Source organism: Herpailurus yagouaroundi, unplaced genomic scaffold (assembly GCF_014898765.1).
Source record: "Herpailurus yagouaroundi ecotype Mexico unplaced genomic scaffold, PumYag 196, whole genome shotgun sequence".
Classification (NCBI taxonomy): Eukaryota; Metazoa; Chordata; class Mammalia; order Carnivora; family Felidae; genus Herpailurus; species Herpailurus yagouaroundi.
This window is the reverse complement of record NW_024412427.1, coordinates 14,413,187-14,420,786: the sequence shown is the minus strand read 5'-3', so window position 1 is coordinate 14,420,786 and position 7,600 is coordinate 14,413,187. Positions and strand designations below refer to the sequence as shown.

Here is a 7,600-nt window from a genome sequence, read left to right as displayed (position 1 = left end):
AGAGTCAGGGGTTCAATTGCTGGGTGATAGGGTCTGGTTATCTTTTGCACTACGATAAATTACCCTCCGTTCAGAGGCTTTCAACAACACTTTGTTTTACTCATAATTTTGTGGGTCGGGAATCCGGGAAGGGCTTGGCTGGGCTGGGCTGCGTGTCCCTGAACTGTGTGTGTGGTGTCACTGAGACAGCTGGGGTTGGAGGTCCCCTTCCGAGATGGCTGACTTCTTCACTCATGTCTGCAGCCGTGATGCACCTGATGTTCCCCTCTCTGTCTCTGTGTCCCTCTAATGGTGCCTCATCCTAGAGGACACCTCTCTGTAGCTAGCTAGACTTCCTCACAGCATGGCAGTCTCCGGGGTGGTTAGACTTCCTTCATGGCAGCTGGCTTGTCCCCCAAGGGATCCTGCCAAGAAGGAGGAAGTAAAAGCTGCTAGTCTTTTTTTTTTCTTCTTCTTTCTTTCTTTCTTTCTCTCCTTCTTTCTTTCTCTCTTTCTTTTTTTCACACGGAGCGCTTCAGGAATTTGTGTGTCATCCTCGCACCAGGGCCACCCTCATCCTCCCTGGATCGTTCTTATTTTAGCGCATGTGCTGCCGAAGTGAGCACAGAAGCTGCTCGTCTTTTAAGATCTGGGCCCAGAAGCTGTCACAGCATCACTTCTGCCCACAGTATCGGTCAGAGCAGCCACAGAGCGCCCCGAATCAGGGAGTGGGCGCGGGTGCCCAGACCCCACCTGTTGCCGGGGAGACTGTCAGGGAATCGGCGGGCGTCTTTCATACCCTCCGTTACATATTCGGCGTCCCAGCTTGCTCCCCAGATGGCGGCGCCTGCCCCCCACTTCCGCGGCGCCAGCTCCACATCCCCACCCACACTTGGCCCCAGGCAGCCTGTTCCCCTTCTGCCCGGCAAATCGGCACCCCTGTATCTGGGTCATCTCACGCATGTGCAAGGAGAAATGCGGGATGAAGTCCCAGCGGCAGATCCGCTCGGTGAACGGGCACGTGCGCTGGCCATTTCGACAGAAGCCACCCGCTCTTCAGGAGCCCCTGAGCGCCACCGCTCCACGACAGACGGAGACTCTGAGCACGTGTCACCGCCTCTACCCACACTGCGCTGGAGCAGATCACCCTCCCTGGGCTCCCGGCTCTCGCCACGGACCCCACAGTCCATTTCTCCACGCGCAGCCGGAGGAGGTCCCCTGGAGGCCCAGGTCAGATCCTGTGCCCTCCGCTGATGATCCCCCACATTACTTGGAGTAAAACACTCCTCAGATGGCTCTGAAGCCCTGCATGTCCGACCCCACGACCTCTCTCGCCTGTTCCTTCTGCCTTCTGCGTCTCTGTCCCACCCGGGGCTCCTGGCAAGAGTTTGAACCTTCCAGGCCTTTCCCTTCTCAGGGCCTTTCCCTTCAAGTCCCTCCACCTGGAATGTTCTCTCCCTCCGCATCTCCTACTCCATCTATGCCTCAAACCAAACATCACCCCTCCCACTCAGGCTCTCCCCCACCCCACCCCCACCCCCCTACCCCGCAGGAGTAGATCGAGTTGTATATCCACATCGGAAGGGCAGGGCCGAAGGATGTGATGGGGTTTGCTCGCTGCAAACCCTCCACAGCAGCCCAGCACCCTTCATTTAGTGGGGTCTCTGCAAATACATCTTAATTATTTGTGGAATTCAGTCACCATACCAAGGCGCCCCCCGCCAGCGATGTCCAGACCCCAGTAACAGGAAATAACCCAAACGCACTGCCAGACTCCTGTCCCTTAAAGTTCATGCTTCCACTGCCCAAGAGCCTTCCAGGATCTCCCATTACCTTGCGCAGTCCATCTCAACCTGGAACCCGAGACCTTTTCACACAGGGCTAAGTGTTTCCCCAGATTTCTGAAAAGAAGTTCCTGGGTGAGATTTTCCTGGGACAACATTAAGTTGTCCCCTCCTCCGTTTCGGACTCCCACTTAACAACAACAAAAGGGGCGCCTGGGTGGCGCAGTCGGTTGGGCGTCCGACTTCAGCCAGGTCACAATCTCGCGGTCCGTGAGTTCGAGCCCTGCGTCAGGCTCTGGGCTGATGGCTCGGAGCCTGGAGCCTGTTTCCGATTCTGTGTCTCCCTCTCTCTCTGCCCCTCCCCCGTTCATGCTCTGTCTCTCTCTGTCCCAAAAATAAATAAACGTTGAAAAAAAAAATTAAAAAAAAAAAAACCCACTAAGGAATAAAAGGTGTCTCACAAACCAGTAGGTTCACTGGTTGGGGTTTCTACCCGTGTAACGAGACTCATCGCAGCTCAGGGCCAATGAACATTCCAGCTGATAACCTGAACCGGCTTATTTCTCCTGGCTGAGCCTCAGTTTACCTATTGGTGGGATGAAGATAGTAACCCTCTTCCATATGATCTGCTTGCTAAGTGCCAGGCACAGCACCCAGGCCCTGGGCACATTTTAACTCACTCGATCCTCACGGCCGCTGTAAGAGGCCAAGGCTATTATAATTCTACTTTCCCAGAAAAGGAAACTGAGGCATAGAGCAATTGGCGTATCTAAGTTTCTACAGCTTGGGAGAGGCAGGGCCTGGATCTGAACTCCCCACACACCCACTCCCAGGCTGGCCTCAAGGCCTGATATACACTCCTTTGGCATATTTTAGGGAATAAGTGTGCTCATGGGGATGGCCTTGCTGGAGGCAATGGGCGGAGGTGACCTTGTGCGTGGGAGTCTATGACCAAAGTGAAATGTAGGGGGCTGAAGTTGTGCTCCGTGAAGCCCACGGTCACGGTCCCCTCGGGGCTCCCAGATGGCTTCTCAGTAACTTTTTACTCCCTATCATTATTAGAATGATTACCTTCAAGAGATGCCTGGGTGACTCAGTTAAGTGTCTGACTCTTGGTTCAGTTCATGGGATCGAGCCCCGCATTGGGCTCCATGCTGACAATGCGAGAGCCTGCTTAAGATTCTCTCTTCTCTCCCTCTCTCTGTCCCTCCCCTGCTTATGCTGTCTCTCTCTCTCTCTCTCAAAATAAATAAACAAACTTTGGAAAAAAAAAAAAAAAGAATTATTATTAGGGCGCCTGGGTGGCTCATTCGGTTCAGCGACTTCAGCTCGGGTCATGATCTCACAGCTCGTGAGTTCGAGCCCCACGTGGGGCTCTGTGCCGACAGCTCAGAGCCTGGAGCCTGCTTCGGATTCTGAGTCTCCCTCTCTCTCTGCCCCTCCCCCCGCCACGCGCGCTCTGTCGTCTCTCTCTCAAAAATAAACATTAAAAAACATTAAAAGAAGAATCACCATGAATAAAAGCAAACAACTCTTGCACGTTTACTGAGTGCTAAGAATCTCCTTTGCATTTTGAATCTCTCAACAGCCCTAGCACATTCAGCCCATTTTGCAAGCAATGAGACCGAGCCTGGTGGCAGAGCTAGGGTTTGTTCCTTGTGCCTTTACCCCCTCCTGGGTCCGTGGAGCACTTCTGTTTACCAAGGACTTCCATGCCATTATCTCATTCAGCTTCACGGCCCTGCCTTGAAATCCGTCCTCCTATCATTCCCATTTTGCGGACGAGCAAACTGAGGTGCCGCGCGTGCTGCTCAGGGCCACACACAGTTCTTTGCAACAAACCTGCCCCGCCTCACCTCCCCGAGCAGCATCCAGGAGGTCACAGATGGAAGGGGCCCGATTTTATAGCACAGGAAGGAGCGAGTCAAGGCCTCAGGGGCAGTGGGCAGGGTTCTCGGGCAGATGCCCTGAGATCCTGATTACCGGAAGTGCCCGCCCCACGTTTGTATCTTCAAAGCCTCGCCCTCTGACTCTCCCATCCTGGGGGTGCCCCCGGGGGAGGTGGGGGGAAGGGCAGCAAGCTGTCACTTTCACGGAATGTCCTTTAGCCCGGTGCACTGGCCCCACCTGGCCTCTCCACCCCTGCTCTTCCCTGACCCCCATCTGCCTCCCCACCTGGACAGCCCCATGTCTGGGCTCCTGCAGCTTACTCATTCAACAAACCATCACTGAGTGTCAGATGCTATTTTAGTCCCCGGGGATACATTCAAGAATAAACAGTGATCCCTGCCCTGTAGTGTTGATAGTCAATGGCAGGGAAGAGACAGTAAATATTAAATACACCAAGTAAAGTATATAGGATGTTAGACAGGTAGAAGGACCATGGCAAAATAAAAAATAAAGTAAGGCAAGTGGTTTGGGAATGAGGAGAACTCAGAGGGTTCAATAGGGCGGGCCTTCACTGAGAAGGTGACATCTGAGCAGAGACTTGAACAAGATGAGGCGGTGAACCAAGGGATACCTAGAGGAAGAGCGCTCCAGGTAGTGGAGTGCTGTCCACAGCAAGTGCAAGTGTCCTGAGGCAGAGGGTCCGGTGTATGAAGAGTAAAAAGACCAGTGTGGCTGGAGAGGAGTCGGTAAAGGAAGAGGGTGGGAGACAGGACGGAGGAGGAAAAAAAAGGGTGGGGGACAGGGCAGATCACACGTGGCTCATCATAAAGATCTGGCTTTTTTACTCTGAGTGAACTGGAAGCCAAGGGAAGGTTTGGTGCCGAAGAGGGACACTGTCTGCTCTGTGCCTTACAGGACGCGCCTGACTGCTGTGTCAAGAACACACTGCCGGGGGTGGCGCCTGGGTGGCTCAGTCGGTTAAGTGTCCGACTTCAGCTCAGGTCACCATCTCGCGGTCCGTGAGTTCGAGCCCCGCGTCGGGCTCTGGGCTGATGGCTCGGAGCTCGGAGCCTGGAGCCTGTTTCCGATTCTGTGTCTCCCTCTCTCTCTGCCCCTCCCCCGTTCATGCTCTGTCTCTCTCTGTCCCAAAAATAAATAAACGTTGAAAAAAAAAAATTAAAAAAAAAAAAAAAAAAGAACACACTGCCGGGGAACCAGGGTGGGAAATGGAAAGTTCAAGGAGCCCTGGGAGGAGACCACTGCAATAACCCTGGAAAGAAACCCCAAAACTCAGTGGCTTCACGCAACCACCGTTTTAGGGTGCTCGTGAATTCAGACCAAGCATGGTGGGGATGGCCAGTCTCTGGTCCCTGGTGTCTCCGTTGGGAGACTCGAAGCCTGGATGTGAATCGACAGCTGAGGGCTGGAATCACTTGGAGGCCCCTGGACCGGGACCGCAAGCAGGACCTCCCCGGGTGGCCCGGGCTTCCTCACAGGATGGCGGTCTCAGAGCACTTGGACTTCTTCCAAACTCAGGGCTCCAAGAACAGGTGTTCCAGTGAACAAGGTGAGGCTGCATCACTGCATCACCCTTTATGACTCCGCCTCGGATGTCACCTAGATTCTGCCATGTTTCCTTCGTGAGCGCAAGTCTCAAGCCCCCCCCCAGACTCAAGTGGAAGGCGCAGTGGACCCCACCTCTCAACGGGGCCATGTTCTAAAACTGCTACGAGCACTTAAAATCTTCAAGGCAAATAGAAAGTTCCCCTTGTTGGCAGGAGGCACAGGGAAGAACTAGACAGGACTCACAGCCCGGGAACCAAAACCGTTACCTCTCAGGCGCATGGGCAGCCAGAGAGGAGCCTTAATCTGGCTTGGCTAGTCAGGGCAGGCTTCCTGGAGGAGGTGACGGCACAAGGTGAGTCTTAAAGAGTGAGGGATCAACCAAGAGAAATGGGAGAGGGCAACCGAGGACAAGGAGAGTAGGGACACTCACACTGGGAGGCTTGAGAGGTGGGTTGGGGCACTGACTGTCTGGGCTTGAATCCTGCCCTGCCCCTTCTCGTGGGCAACATTGGGCAGGCCGCCTTGCCTCTCTGAGGCTCAGTTTACGGTAAAACAGGAGTGATAATAATTGCACTGTCTTCAGGGGGAGGAAATGCATGCAAAGTGCCGGCCCGCTAGATAGAAAATCCCCTCAAACTGTCCGCTCTGCCTGGGAAATCACGGATGGTGGTCATCTGGCTCAGGTTCCCTGGGTTCTCCGATGAGGAAACAGGCAGAGATTTTGCCCAACACCAAGTATAGAAGCGGCGGGGGGGGGGTGGGGAGGACCTGAATCACACCCTATTGACCTGCCACAGCCTGACCCCTCCGTGTCTACACTCACTCCTCACCCCCCAAGTTCACTTGGGGGAGAAGGTGTCCTTCTTCCTTGTACATGCCCTCATCCGAGAAATCTTGCGAGGCCTCCAGAGGGGATCCCCTGACCCAGAGGTGGAGCCTTGAAGACAGGAGCAGTCTCTGCCCTGATAAGGGCTTCCCCGCCCCCCGCCCCCCACCCCCCACCCCCCACCTCCCACCCCTGCATTCTCCACGTCCCTGTTCAGCATGAGTTCCGGTAGATTTTATGGGCCGGCCACAGCAGACAAATGGAGAAGAAAAACATCCCTCTGGAGCTCTGCTCTGCTCTCAAAATCTGATTTCCGCTCAGCCGGAAGGAGGCTGGGCTGCTTTAACCCTCTGTGGGAGGGGACCACGGGGTCTGATTCAAGACCTTCCTAGCTCCCTGCCTTCCAACAACACAGACTCTTTCCTTCCCTAATGGCTCTTACTCTGCGCCTCCCCAACCCTGCCCAGGGCTCGCCCTCCCCCCTCCCTCTCTAGAACTGCCTCGAAGACCCCAGATCCCAGGTTAGGGTCATCAGCAAAGCGTCCGCTTACTGTGAGCATGTGATACACCAAGCGTCTTATAAACATGGGCCCTGGAGCAGTCTGGAACAGAGTGGGAAGGAACATGCGTGGGAGACTCAGACAGAAAGGGGGTCCAGCTTTGTCTGGTCTCGTTTGTCAGGTTTGGGGCAAAGTCCTTAACCTGGCTGGGCTCGCGCTTCCTCATCTATAAAATGGGCTTAATAATAAGATCTATCTCATAAGGACTGTTGTGAGGAGTCGATGAAAATAGGCATGTCACGTGTTCAGTATGCAACCCTCATAAATGATGGTTGATGTCATTGCTACGACCCTTTCCCTTCGCAAACCCGACAGGGTAGGCATCATCACCCCCACTCCCCAAATGAGAAAAGCAAGGCTCTTGGGATACACCGTATCTGCTCAGTGTCTCACTTCCTCCAGTTATCATTAATCAGGACCGCAAGTCCTGAATGGATTAAATAATACTGTCAATCCTTATGTTTTCAAGTCTATTTACTTTGAGAGAGAGAGGGAGAGTGTGCATGTCTGTGCATGCATGCATGGGAGAGGCAGAGAGAGAAAGAGAGAGAGAGAGAGAGAGAAGGAGAGAGGGAACCCAAAGCAGGCTCTGCGTGGACAGCACAGAGCCCCACGTGGGGCTCGATCCCGAGAACCGTGATATCATGACCTGAGCCGAAATGAAGAGTCGGTTGCCTCACCCACTGAGCCATCCAGGCGCCCCGCTGTCCACAAGTCCTTATTATTCAAAGAGTCCATACTAACGAATTTGCCTCCTCTCTAAAATGTACTTGCAACCCTGGGGCGCCTGGGTGGCTCAGTCGGTTGAGTGTCCAACTTCAGCTCAGGTTATGATCTCACAGTTGGTGAGTTCGAGCCCCGCGTCGGGCTCTGTGCTGACGGCTCGGAGCCTGGAGCCTGCTTCGGATTCTGTGTCTCCCTCGCTCTCTGCCCCTCCCCCACTCGTGCTCTGTCTCAGAAATAAATAAACATTAAAAAAAATTTTTTTTTTTTTT

General features: G+C 54.1%; 1 non-coding gene across 1 annotated transcript; it reads right to left on the bottom strand.

The window, feature by feature from the left end:
• Window positions 1–498: 498 nt before the first annotated feature.
• LOC121012606 (U6 spliceosomal RNA) lies at window positions 499–605 on the bottom strand. The gene has a single exon (XR_005782186.1). It is a non-coding gene; the product is annotated as a U6 spliceosomal RNA (small nuclear RNA).
• Between the last annotated feature and the right edge of the window lie 6,995 nt (window positions 606–7,600).